The 13,684-nt window shown below is 41.4% G+C and overlaps 1 protein-coding gene across 6 annotated transcripts in view; it reads left to right on the forward strand.

The window, feature by feature from the left end:
* The window catches only part of LUZP1 (leucine zipper protein 1), a 73,139-nt gene that overhangs the window by 42,926 nt on the left and 16,529 nt on the right, over positions 1–13,684 (forward strand). Inside the window, exon 1 of one of the 6 annotated variants that reach the window (XM_084874867.1) lies at positions 4,711–4,824. The exons of the other annotated variants lie outside the window; for them this stretch is intronic. The gene's annotated coding sequence lies outside the window, so the exon portion shown is untranslated. Of the gene's footprint in view, positions 1–4,710; positions 4,825–13,684 lie in introns of those variants that run through there. 6 annotated transcript variants of the gene reach the window in all.

Below are 13,684 nucleotides of genomic sequence, written 5' to 3' on the forward strand. Positions count from 1 at the left end.
GACTTCATGACCATAGCTAGTCAGTAGTAAAGCTGGAACTGGAATCTGAGTTGTTATACTACTCATTGTCTCTTTCAGCTATGTTCTTAGTTCCATCAGCACTGATCTTGACTTTCCTCCTCGCCCTGGATCCTTACTCATTTCAAAGAGGTGCCTCTCTTCCTGCTCAACCATCTTTTTGAAAAAAATATGTTTCTTAAAATTGACTTTTAGAGTGAGAAGGAGGCTAGAGAAATAGGGAGAGGGATAGAAACATTGATGAGAGAAAACCATCGTAGTTGGCTGCCTCCTGCACTCCCCCCACTAGGATTGAGCCTAGAACCCAGGCATGTGCCCTGATAAGGAATGGAACCAGTGACTTCTTGGTCCATGGGTTGATACTCAACCACTAAGCCACACCAGCTAGGCTGCTTCACCATCTTTTCAAGCTTCTGTTATTACCTTATTTCACAGTTACTATTGTAGGAAGACCTGGGATTCTTAAGTTTGAGCTTGTTGAGATAGAAGAGTAGTTCTTATCATTGGCTGTATATTAGAATGGCTTCTAATACTTTTACAAAATACTGATAACTAAAGTTCTGATTTTCTTCCATATTTGTTTTATACATTTATTGCGATATATCTTACAGTATAATACACAAAATTTTCAGAAATGAATTTTTATGTATACAGTCATGTAAAGACTACTGACATCAAGATATGCATGAGATCAAGATACAGAACATTTCCAGAACTCCAGAATGCTCCATCACGCTTCTTCCTCATTAATATTGGATGCTCAAGTAACCACTTATTCTAACTTCCATCTCCATTGATTAGTTTATCTCTTCTTGAGTTTCATATAAATAGAGTCAAATAACATAAGCTCTTTTGGGTCTGGAGTTTTTGCTCAACATTATATCTGGATATTCATCTATATTGTATATAGTAGTATGTAATATTTCATTGTTTGGGTGTACCACAAGTATTATTCATTGTTGATGGATAAGTGGGACGGTTATAGCTTTTTGACAAAGCTGCCATGAACATTCTTAGTTTTGTATATGTCTTTGGTGGATATACTCATCTCTTGGGAATGGCTTTTTCACCTTGATCAAGAAATGAACTAGTCACTGGTCTTTAAAATATTAACTGTTTTTTTTTTTTTTTTACACTGTGCCAGGTCTATGGAGGTATAAAAGGATCATAAAAGCATAGATGTAGTCTATAATTATCATGTGGCATGGATAGTAGGTACAAAAAATTAGAAATTAGCATCAAGCAGTTACCAATATTTCATGAGTACTTCTTGTATACAAATTTCCATGTTAAGTCCTGTGGGGAATATAAAATTCAGTAAGTCAACCACCTGTTCTCCTTATGAGGTAATATATAAGATAAACTGTAAAGCAAAGTAGCCTGGAAATTGCTTAAGTGGACAAAGTGCTCTGGGAGCATCGGATGGAGAGACTGAGAATGTTAGAGCCAAAAAAGGGCTCTTGGACATCATCAGGACTAGAAGTCTTTACCATTTTGGGACATGGAGCCATTTAGTGAGAGAAGTTCAAGAACCTTGCTAAGAAAAGGGAATCAAGTGAAATTCAAAAGTATAAATTTCTCAGCTGTCAGGGACAGGAGGACTTGAATTAGACACAGGTAGCCTTGGGTCATAGAGTATTCTAGAACTGAGGACTATTCTCAATAAAACTAATGCCAAAGCTGGTCAAAGATAAACTCTGTATATACTTATAACAATAATCATGTTTTTAAATATATTTTTATTTTATTTTATTTTATTTTTAATATATTTTGTTGATTTTTTACAGAGAGGAAGAGAGAGGGACGAGAGTTAGAAACATCAATCAGCTGCCTTTTGCACACTCCCCACTGAAGATATGCCCGCAACCAAGGTACATGCCCTTGACCGGAATCGAACCTGGGATCCTTCAGTCTGCAGGCCGACGCTCTATGCACTGAGCCAAACTGGTCAGGTCTATTTTTATTTATTTTAGAGGAAGGAAGAGGGATATAAAGATAGAAACATCAATTGGTAACTTCCAACACACCCCCTACTGGGATCAAGCCCCAAACCAGGGCATGTGCTCTGACCAGGAATTGAACCATGACCTCCTGGTTCGTGGGCCTATGCTCAACCACTGATCTACACCAGCCAGGCACATCTTGTAGTCAGTACATATTGTCATTTCTGCTTCCCAAATGAGGAACCTTCTCGGAATTAGAGTACTTTTACAGGGGTCACAGAACCCGTAAACCAAAGAGACAAGACTAGGACTCAGACAGGCTTCCATTGCCCTTTGTGCTGCTCAGTATGTGTGGAGTGTGAATACTGTTTTATTTGTTTTTAATACTGAAGACATTGACTTGAGACTTGTTGTTAAGCATGACTTAGTAAAAGAATGAGATAAAAATAAGTGTCATAGCTACAGGATGGAACTTGGGTGAGGGGAGACACAGAGAACCTGGCAGGGAGCCTATTTCTTCTGATTTTGGGTATCATCCCTGCCTTTTCAGATGCTACTTGGTTACACCTCTGGCCCCATCACTCAACCACTTATTTTAGTATTTCTTTAAAATAATTTCTGGCCGAAACCAGTTTGGCTCAGTGGATAGAGCGTCAGCCTGTGGACTGAAAGGTCCTGGGTTCGATTCTGGTCAAGGGCATGTACTTTGGTTGCGGGCATATCCCCAGTAGGGGGTGTGCAAGAGGCAGCTGATTGATGATTCTCTCTCATCGATGTTTCTAACTCGCTGTCCCTCTCTCTTCCTCTCTGTAAAAAATCAATAAAATATATTTAAAACAACAAAAAAGTACTCTTCTTTAAAAAAAAAAAAATACCGTAAATAAAATCATTTCTGCTGGAACTGCGTAAGTTAATTTCTCAAAGTTTCTTTTTCAAGGGCTTCCTGGTACATAGGAAGGAGTGTACACAGAGGGAAAGTGAAATTAAATAAAAATGTGGAAGGAAAGTAAGACTTAATCAGAATGGTGATGAAGAAAATGGAATCAACACTTATAGAATGTATTTTATGCAAGGCCTTATGTACTTAGGCACTTATTGTATATATTCATATAATTCTTATATCAGACCCATGAAGATATTATAATCTACTAGAGGCCTGGTGCATGGATTTGTGCACAGGTGGCCTGCACCCCCTCACAATCCAGTACCCCTCAGGGGTGGGGGAGATATAGCAGTGCTGAAGCTCAGGCGGCTGGGGAGACGCCCCAGCTGGGGCCAGGTGCAGCCCTGTTGCTGCTCATCCCTGCCCCGCTGCGCCTGCCGCCGCCACGGCCCTGTAGTGCTGCCGCACACAGCTGCACTCGCCAGCCGTGAGCCCAGCTTCTGGCTGAGCCATGCTCCCGCTGCGGGAGCGCACTGACCACCAGGGAGCAGCTCCTGTGTTGAGCGTCGTAGCGACCGGTAGTTCTGATCTTAACAGTCACTTAGACTTTTATATGGATAGATATACACTTGGAAAAACTGAGGTTGTAACATTTAATCACCCAAGCTGTTAGTGAGAATGCAGATTCCCTGGCTTCTGAGACCATCTGTGTTCTTTTCACTATAGTATGTGACCTGGGTAGCATGGAGGGAGGAGAGGGAGTGTGGCATAGAAACAGGGAAATTCTGTGGAGGTCGTGAATGGAAAGAAACTTCTTACTAGGGGTAGAAATAACAGTGACTCCCCCGAAATGTCTTTGAAATTAAAATGGCAACAGAAAACCTTGATGACTCTGGCCCTTAGTATGTTCAGCCCTGTATTCTGTTCCTGATAGCACCAAGGGAAAGTGTATGCAAGGGATTTTTACCTTCCACTGTTGTAAGGGAGATTTCTGTATAAACACGAGACTTCTGGATTGAGGCTCTGGGTATTTTAGTCAGTCCACGGGAAGTGGCAGTCTGAGCTGGATGTGAGAAAAAAGAGGTTTGGGACCTTTGGGTGGCTTGGAACTACTGGAACTTGCAACTTATACATGTTGCACTTCTAGGTTAGTACCCCCACTAAACAAAAACAGACAGAAGAGTCTCTCAGCCCTGCATTCTCTTTGATCCATCACTTTTGCTTTCAAATAGCCAAACGTTTCTAAAAGCTGTCTGTATTCATTGTTTCACTCCTCTTATCTGCTCCAGTCTGGCTTCTGCCCCTCTCATTTCTAACACCTCATAGTAAGTTCACTGATGTCCTCCATGAAGCTGAATTCAAAAGACGTTGTTAGTCTTTAATCTTCTCAGTGAAGCTGACACCTTCTAGAAACTCTCTTTTCTCTTAGCTCCAGTAACATAACAGTGTCTTATTCTTCTTCCTACTCTGTTGTTTTTACAGGCTCATCCTCCCTTCTAGACTATTAAACGTTCTACTCTCCCAGGCCCTCCTCTCTTCTCATAGTAGACACTCTCCCAGAGTGATCTCATCCACCTCACTGACTAGTAACCTCACATCTATGCATATGACTCAAATTTGTGTCTCCATCTTAGATCATTGTCACCCAGGTATTTGAGATACAATGATAAGCTAAATAGAAGGTGGGGATAGGGATGGGGAGGAGGAGACAAGCAATAAACAAATAGAAAAAATACCAGACAGGGTTAAGTGCTAAAGTGAGCATAAACCGGGGTGATATTTTAGAGGTTGAGAGGTACTTTACATTGGCTGTTCAAGTGTTTACTGAGGCGGTAAAATTTAAGATGACCCTTCATTGACAGAAAGGAGCCAGCTGTACAAAGGGAATAACCAGAGCAAAGGCCCTAAGGGAAGAGTGAATACAGTGTGTACAAGAAACAGGAAGTGAGGAGGAGACCTGGTAGTGATGAGGACAGAGAAGTAGTTAGGGGCCGGGTCATGTAGGGCCTTGGAGGCTGGTGTAGTGAGGACTTTGGGTTATTCTACGTGAAAGGGAAAGCTGTTAGAAGTATTTTGTTTTGTTTAATCAGGATAGATTTTTAGGAATTTAATTTGCCTGTTTGGAGAGTGGTCTATATGGGGCAGTTGATAGCAGGGGGTTGGTTTAAGGAGGCTATTGTAGGAAGTAGGGTGAGAAAGTTCAGTAGCTTGGACTAGGGTGATTAATAGGGGGGTTCAGAGAGCAGAGGGATAGATGGAAGAGAATTTGGAAATAGTTGGTAAGACATGCTGATGGCTTTCCATGTGGCGTGTGAGTGAAAGGAAAATTCAGAATGATGCCAGAAAGTTCATCTGGGCAAGTTGATGAATGGTGGCGCTGTGAACTGAGACGGGAGATTTGGAGAGGAATGGGTTTGGGGAGAGAAGGGTAGAGGTAAATACCATTGAGAACATGAGAATATGTGGATATTTGATGCCGATTAAGACATCTAGGTAGAGATGTCAGGTGGGCTGTTTGATATGCTTCTGGAGTTCATAGAGACTATTGCTGGAGATAAAAATCTGGAGGTCACTGATATTAACCTGTTAACCAAGCGGGACCTATAAATACGTCAAACGTAAACAATATCGGGAACGGGTAGGACGTATGAATACGTCCTTGAAATACACCGTATGTTGCGCCCCGAGAGGGACGGTATATATTTTTGTAATCTTTTAAAAAAATATTTTATTGATTTTTTACAGAGAGGAAGGAAAGGGGAGGGATAGAGAATTAGAAATATCGATGAGATGAGAGAGAAACATCGATCAGCTGCCTCTTGCACATCCCCCACTGGGGATGTGCCGGCAACCAAGGTACATGCCCTTGACCGGAATTGAACCCGGGACCTTTAGGTCCGAAGGCCAACGCTCTATCTGCTGAGCCAAACCGGTTTCGGCTATTTTTTATATAATTTTTATCATTGTTTGTAAAATTTATAATTTTTTAATTCAACGTGTCCATTTTTTTTTTGTCGGTATTCTTTTGTAATTTTGTATTATATATATTTATATATATATTTATATATATATATTATATATTTCATTTATTTTCATTAAGTATAAATAAAATATATATTTCATTTATTTTCATTAAGTATAAATAAAAAAAATAATATGAAATTATGTCCTCCGGGCGTGACGTACTGACACGTCCTAGTGAAAGAGTATGCGCCCGTTACAGATTGCGTCATTAAAAAGGGAACTCCCCGGTTAACAGGTTAAAAGTCGTGGGACTGGATGAGATTACCCACATAAGGGAGGCTACAGATACCAAAAAGAGGTCCTCAGACCGGCCCTGGTCAAGCAGAGAAGCCAGCATAAAAGATTAGGGCCGTGGTCGGCAAACCGCAGCTCGCGAGCCACATGTGGCTCTTTGGCCCCTTGAGAGTGGCTCTTCCACAAAATACCACATGGGGGTCTGCATGAACAGTGCAATTAAAACTTCGTGGCCCATGCGCAGAAGTCGGTTTTCGGCTCTCAAAAGAATTTTCAATCGTCGTACTGTTGATAATTGGCTCTGTTAACTAATGAGTTTGCTGACTATTGGACTAGGGTGAGCCAATGAATAAGAAGGAAATCCGGAAAGTATGATAACCTGGAACTAAAGAAGAAAGTGTGGGATGGAGAAAGACTGGCTATTTGTGTTAAATGCTGTTTAGAGGTTACTGAATGACCACAGAATTTGATAACACTGAGGCTTTTGATTCTGATGAACAGTTTAGTGGAGTGTTGAGGGTAGAAGCCTGATTGGAATGAACTAAAAAAATAAGAGGTAAAGAAATGAAGAGTATAGCCCTAGCTGGTTTGGCTCAGTGGATAGAGCACCAGCCTGCGGACTGAAGGGCCCTGGGTTCGATTCTGGCCAAGGGCACATGCCTGGATTGAGGGCTCAATCCTCAGTATGGGGTGGGCAGGAGGCAGCCAGTCAATGATTCTCTCCCATCACTGATGTTTCTATCTCTCCCTTCCCCTTCCTCTCTGAAATAAAAATATATTTTTAAAAAAAGGAAATGAAGAGTATAGATATATACTCTTTCAGGAGGTTTTGCTATAAAGAGAAGCAGAGACATTGGGGCTGAAGTAGCTGGAAGATGTGAGACCAAGAGTTTTTTTTTTTTTTTTTTTTTCTCAAGATGGGAAATTCTAGAATTTGATTCTCAGATGTGGCCTCTGGCTCAACCTGGGAACCTGTTGGAAATATAGAATCTCAGGTCCCACCACAAACCCACTGAATCAGAATTTGCATTTTAATGAGATCCTCCTCTCCCTCCAGCTGCTTTGCATGCACATTCAGTATTGAGAAACACTGTTCTAGGGGACAGTTTCTCGTTATGTGATGCAGGACCAGTTAATTTGTTCCTAACCTGTCTGAGATTACTATGTCTGATTTCATGTAACTAACTCCACCTGTGATTTACTATGTGAATGCATTACTCTCTTACAGGTTTAGACCCTGTTTGAGAAGTTCTCTGATCATCTGTTTGGATGTTGCAGCAGTGTCATTTTGCTACACAACTGTCTAAATGCTTACTCTGATTTCTGTACTACGAATGGTAACATTTCGTGAGCCATTGCTATTTGTGGACCACACTTCAAGTAGCATGTTTGTATGACGATGGGCATGAGTTAAAGAGAATGATGATGTAAGAGAGAATGTGGATATTTGCATATGAAGTTAAGAAGGGATTGAATCCATAATAGATAGGAAAGGTTGTAGTTTATATACCAACAAAGACTTTTTAAAACAAACTAAAAGAAAATTTTTCTTGTTAATCCTCACCTGAGGATATTTTTTTTTTCATTGCTTTTTCAGAGTGGAGGGAGGTGGGGGAGGAGAGGCCTGTGGTTCTGTACTAAATGCCATGAACATGGGCCACGCGCCAAGGAAGCCTAGTCTCAGTTATAGGCTACTTGTTAGGAAAGGTAACAGTAGAGCCAACTATTGGTTCTTGAGAACCTTCTTTTAAATGATCCCTAAACAAAGGTTAGTCTTATCAATTGTTAATTTTTCCCCCCAATTATTTATTAATAGTGCTTCCAAAGTGCTTAAAAGTTCTTACACCCTCTCCTTCCTATTCCAGTCTTGCTTATACTCTTGGTTCTTTGTTAGGTACGGTGAAAAAACCCTGAAGTTTAGAGATGGGGCTACTGGATTCTAGTCCTGTTTGTTTCTAGTTTCCTAAGAAAGTCACAGTCTCTTAGTCTGCATGCTCATCTGTCATATGGTGGTGGGGGAAGGGCCCCCCCCCCTTTTTTTTTTTAATCTTCAGAGGACATTTTCTTTCTTTTTTTTTTTTTAAATATATTTTTATTGATTTTTTTACAGAGAGGAAGGGAGAGAGATATAGAGAGCTAGAAATATCGATGAGAGAGAGAGTCAGCGATCAGCTGCCTCTTGCACACCCCCTACCGGGGATATGCCCGCAACCAAGGTACATGCCCTTGACCGGAATCGAACCTGGGACCTCTCAGTCCCCAAGCCAACGCTCTATCCATTGAGCCAAACCGGTTTCGGCCAGAGGACATTTTTATTGATCTTTAGAGAGAGAGGGGAAGAGAGAAACACCGATCAGCTGTCTCCTGCACGCACCCGGGATTGACCCTGCAACCGTTTCGTTCATGGGATAATGTCCAGCCGACTGAACTACACTGACCAGGGACAGCCACCTCTGTCTTTTTATTGGAGCATTTAATCCATTTGCATATAAAGTAATTGTTGGTAGATATATGTTTACTGCCATTTTATTATTCATATTATTACTTATTTCTTCTTAAAGAAGACCTGTAACATTTCTTGCAATACTGGCTTGGTGGTGATGAACTCCTTTAGCTTTTTTTCTTGTCTGGGAAGCTCTTTATGTGTCCTTTGATTCTAAATGATAGCTTTGCTAAGTATTTTTGGTTGTGGGTTCTTGTTTTGCATCACTTTGAATATTTTGTGCTAGTTCCTTCTGGTCTGCAAAATTTCTATTGAGAAATCAGCTGACAGTCTTATGGAACTCACTGGACAGTGGTCGGCAAACTCATTAGTCAGTGGAGCCAAATAGCAATAGTACAACGATTGAAATTTCTTTTGAGAGCCAAATTTTTAAAATTTAAACTTCTTCTAACACCACTTCTTCAAAATAGACTCGCCTGGGCGGTGGTATTTTGTGGAAGAGCCACACTTAAGGGGCCAAAGAGCTGCATGTGGCTCGCAAGCCACAGTTTGCCAACCAGTGCCCTGATCGATAGCTGATTTTCTCTTGATGCTTTTATGGTTCTCCCTTTAACCACTGCCATTTTAATTATGATGTGTCTTGGTGTGGGTCTCTCTGGGTTCATACAGTTTGGGTGGGGGTCTCAGGAAATCAGTAGGGGGTGGGGCAAGGCAACGAGCGTTTAGTCACATTTATGGAGACTCAGATACGGCACCTGCCTGCCAGTTCTGTGGGGTGAAGGCTCAGCAAAGGAACCATGGCTTGTGCTAACACTTCTGTCTGGGAGAAAGCTGCCCCTCCAGCCCTTGTCTCAAAGCCAGGCAATTCAGTTTCTCCCCATCTGTCCCTGGCTCCTTTGGAGCTGCTCCCCCAGTATGGGGGCTCAGAGTGAGTCCAGTTAAGTCCATGTACAGGCCTTTAAGAGGAACGCCTCGGACTCCAGCAGCTATCCGTGTTACTCAGCCAGTCTTGGCTGGTATTCACAGCCAGAAGTTAGGGGGCTTCTCTTCCCAGTCCTGGAACCCTTGGCCTTGAAGCCCACTGTGGGACTGCGACCCTTACTCCTCAGGGGAACCTCTGGAGCCGAGTTGAGATAGCCCTCCTGAGTTTTAACCACCTTGTGGGTTTGGATTCAGCCTATTCCATGTCTCTGCCCCTCCTACAAGTCTGGATGTGGTATCTTCTGTATGTTTTTAGTTATAGGACTTATGTGCAGCCAGATTTCAGGTAGTTCTCAATGTAGGTGGTTTTATAGTTTAGTTAGTTGTAATTTTGATGTGGCCATGTTTACCTACTCCCCTATCTTGACCAGAAACTCAGGATGTCATACATATTGTTATTGGAAAGGACTTTCGATGTTATTTCATTGACCTTTGTTCACCTGATGAAACTGAGACCCAGAGAGCATTAAAAAAAAAAAAAAAAAAAAAAAAAAAAGACTTGAGTTGTGACTACGTTAGTGGCAGAGTTCAAGTTTTTATTATTATTATTATTTTTTTTTTACATTTAGGGGGTACCTCTTCTTTTCTTCACTCTAATCAGAAAAGATCACTTGCTCTGGATTCTCTTCCCTTGTGGGCAGGTGGGGTGGGAGGTGGGAGACAAGAAAAAGATGGGGCTAATAGAAATGGACATGTCTTCTGCAGCTTGTTTCTGCCTCCACTTTTACCTGGGACGTTCTGAACCCCAACAGGAAGTGCCTTGAGTGTGGGAAGCTGGTCAGTAGTGGCATTCAGATGAGCTGCTTTTACCAACCTGGTGACCCCGGGTTGGCTCTCACCAAGCTGCTGCACTCTGCAGGCCCAGACCCAGTGGTTGCCATCAGCCTGTTGACCAGGTTGGCTTTTGGGTGAAGTTACTGTTTAGGGCAGAAAAAACTTTAAAATCCCTCTGGCTTTTTTTCCTGAACAATCCTGAGGATGCTACCTCAGCAATTATAGGGGAAAAAACAACCATTTCCTGCTTCTCAGTATACACAATGGGCACTAGATTTGATTTCTGGGACTTCGGATATTATGATTAGTTCAGATTTAAACTTTTATCCTACCATCTCATTTTTCACCTTTACACTTTGTTCTGTGCTTATATCTGGATGCCTCAAGAGATTAATTAGTAGATGAGGGGTGGCCAGTCCAAAAGAATTGAAGATAATGGTTTCTGTGATCCCTAGTCATCCTGGTTCTTTCTGTGATCAGACTTTCTGTTACCAGCAAGTGAAGTTGTCATTGAGGACACTCAGCTGAAGGGCCTGAGCGTGGTGGTTCTAGACACTGCAGATGCCCAGAGTTATTTCAGTTCAGATAATATCTATTGATTCATCTCCAAGTTTCAGTGTCTCTTTTCTCTATCAATTACATTCTGTTCTTAAGCTCATTCAGAGAATTTTTTAAATGTGTTCTATAATTGCCACTTTAAATTTTTAAAAAATTTCTTTGCTTAGTATCCTTATCTGATAATTCCAACATCTGGGTCATCTTGGACTTGCCCTCTGCTGATTGTCTTTTTCCTTGCAGAGAGGTTTAATTGCTAGTTCTTTATGTAATTTGGGTTACTATCCTGAACATAAATGAATGTGAATGTTATGTTATGGAGACTCTGGTTTCTTGGTTAGTAGACAGTTAACTTGGTTAAAATAGCAAACCCTGCCTTACCTGTGGCGGGTGGCAGTTCAAATCTCAGTCCAGTTCTTTTATCCTTTGCTGAGGTCCTTGGATTCTGCCCTGTGCATATATGGTTCAGGGTCAGCTAGAAATTTAGGTGGAGTTTATACATAGAACCTGGATTCTCCTTTTGTGGCTCTTTGTTATCTCCTTATTATCTCTGGCTGCTCTGTGCTCTGTCTTTGGTTCCTCTGGACAGCCTAGGATTTTATTTTATATTTTTAAATTTTTATTTGTTGATTTTAGAGAGAGAGGAAGAGAGGGAGAGAGAAACATCAACCTGTCACTCCATCTATTCATGCACTCATCAGTTGACCCCTGTATGCGCTCTGACTGGGGATCTAGAGTTTGTTTTTATTAAATTGGAATTTCAGTTGTTAAAATTTTTTTTATCTAGAGTTTATAGTCGCTATCTGTGGGAAGATAATATTGAAAGCAGAATTCCCTTCTAGCATTTTTATCTATTATCAAAGTGTTTGGTAGCAAAAGTGATCTGTATTTAAGAAAGCTTTAATCTTCAGCAGTCAAATGATAGACGGATGCATTTCTTCAGTGTGGCTTATTCAGGTGGACTCAGTCATAGTCACTTCAACTTGCTTTGCAACCTTGGGCAAGTAAGTCTTTTCTCTGGGAGTTACTTTCTTTGGAAAATGAGGCATTTGGGCTCTCCTTCTCTGTAAGGGTCCTTTCATCTCTTCTCCACAGAAACACGCACAGCGCTATCACCACCAACAGTAACAAGCACAGAGACGTTGCCTGGGTGGAACGCTCTCTGAAGGGGCAGCACTAAAGAGTTTAAGGATGTTTACAGTCATCCTCTTGTTTCTGGGGACAGAAGCCTAGTACACAGAGGCTGCAAGAAGTAAAAGTCATTCAGAAGTAAAGGAAAGAATTAATTTGCTGCTTGTTTCCACCCCTGAGAAATAGGAGAGAATGTAGACCGTTGAAAACAAATGAGGATCACCTAGAGTTCCTGTTTGATTTTTGTCAGTGCATTTTATCCAGTTTGAGGGGATAGCCCCTGAGCCTTAGTAATATGCCAGCAAATTTAGCAGTAGGTGGTGGGGGCAGTAGCTGTCAATAGGGGTGCTGCTTTCACTGTTAGGGCTGCAGAGACCTTAGTGGGCATGCACATAAATCTGGCCACTTCTTAGAGTTCAAAATTTGTATGTGGGAGAAGTTATAGTCAATGTGGAGTAAATTGTGTGTGTGCATGTGTAAGGTTGGTGGAGGGGGAAAGAGGTGATGGGTGAGGGCAGGACGAAAGTCTGTGGGCCACTTTTGAAGCTGTTTGAATAATAATCACACTTATTCTATTTAGACTGAGTCTTTTTAAAAGTTTATATGTGGGCCGAAACCGGTTTGGCTCAGTGGATAGAGCGTCAGCCTGCAGACTAAAGGGTCCCGGGTTCGATTCCGGTCGGGGGCATGTACTTTGGTTGCGGGCACATCCCCAGTAGGGGGTGTGTAAGAGGCAGCTGATCGATGATTCTCTCATCGATGTTTCTAACTCTTTCTCTCCCCCTTCTTCTCTGTTAAAAAAATAAAAAATAAAATAAAATATATATTAAAAAATAAAAGTATATGTGGGAGAGAACTAAAGCTTCTTCCACACTCACCCAAGGTCCTCCCTTGGGTGCTGTCCCTGATACAGACTCTTTTTCTATTTTCATTGCTTATTAATCATTCTTTTCCCTTCAGGTCATATTGGCTTGAGGCTTCAGACTCTCATCTTTTTTTTTTTTTTTTTTAAACATAAAAACTATCATTTTATTATTTCTCTGTTTTAATTCTAGCCTTCCAGCTCTTTAGGGGGATAGAGGCAGGGATACGTTCTGTGTGTGTGTTATGGTATTGGTGGTGGGAGTGTGGGAATCAGATTTAAGGGACCAGCATCCTTGGTAGGCGGTCAAGGTGGTCTACCGGGTATGGAAGGGGAGGGATGGGAAGTTGCGATGAAAGGAGAGGGGGATAGTTTGAGTGTAAGACTACATACAAAAGCTTTAGTTTTGTCCCTGGCATAGCTGTCTTTCCATTCTTCCTCAAGATAGGACAGAAGATCTTCTATCTTCACTAACTTATATTAGGGGTGAGACCCGATGGGTTATTACACTTTTCAGCTCTCTTGTAAAAAGAAGGCTCATTACAAAACTGCAGGGTGAGATTGCAGACAGAGAAGCTCTGATTCTGGGTTGTTTGGGACCCTTTTGAGGACCCAATATAGAAGGCAACCCAATGAGAATGGTGAAGAGCCTTTTTAATTTAGGTCAGATAGACTTAAATTCTGACTACCTAGATACTAACAAGCTGTAAGACCTTGGACAAGTTACTTGACTCTTGAAATTTAGATTCTTTATAAGGGTAACACAACTGTAATATTGTCTTATATAAAACTTATAACATGTTCCCTAGGTGTGGTGGATAGCCAAGTGATGTTTG

Source organism: Pipistrellus hanaki (assembly GCF_964339955.1).
Source record: "Pipistrellus hanaki genome assembly, chromosome: 2".
Lineage (NCBI taxonomy): Eukaryota > Metazoa > Chordata > Mammalia > Chiroptera > Vespertilionidae > Pipistrellus > Pipistrellus hanaki.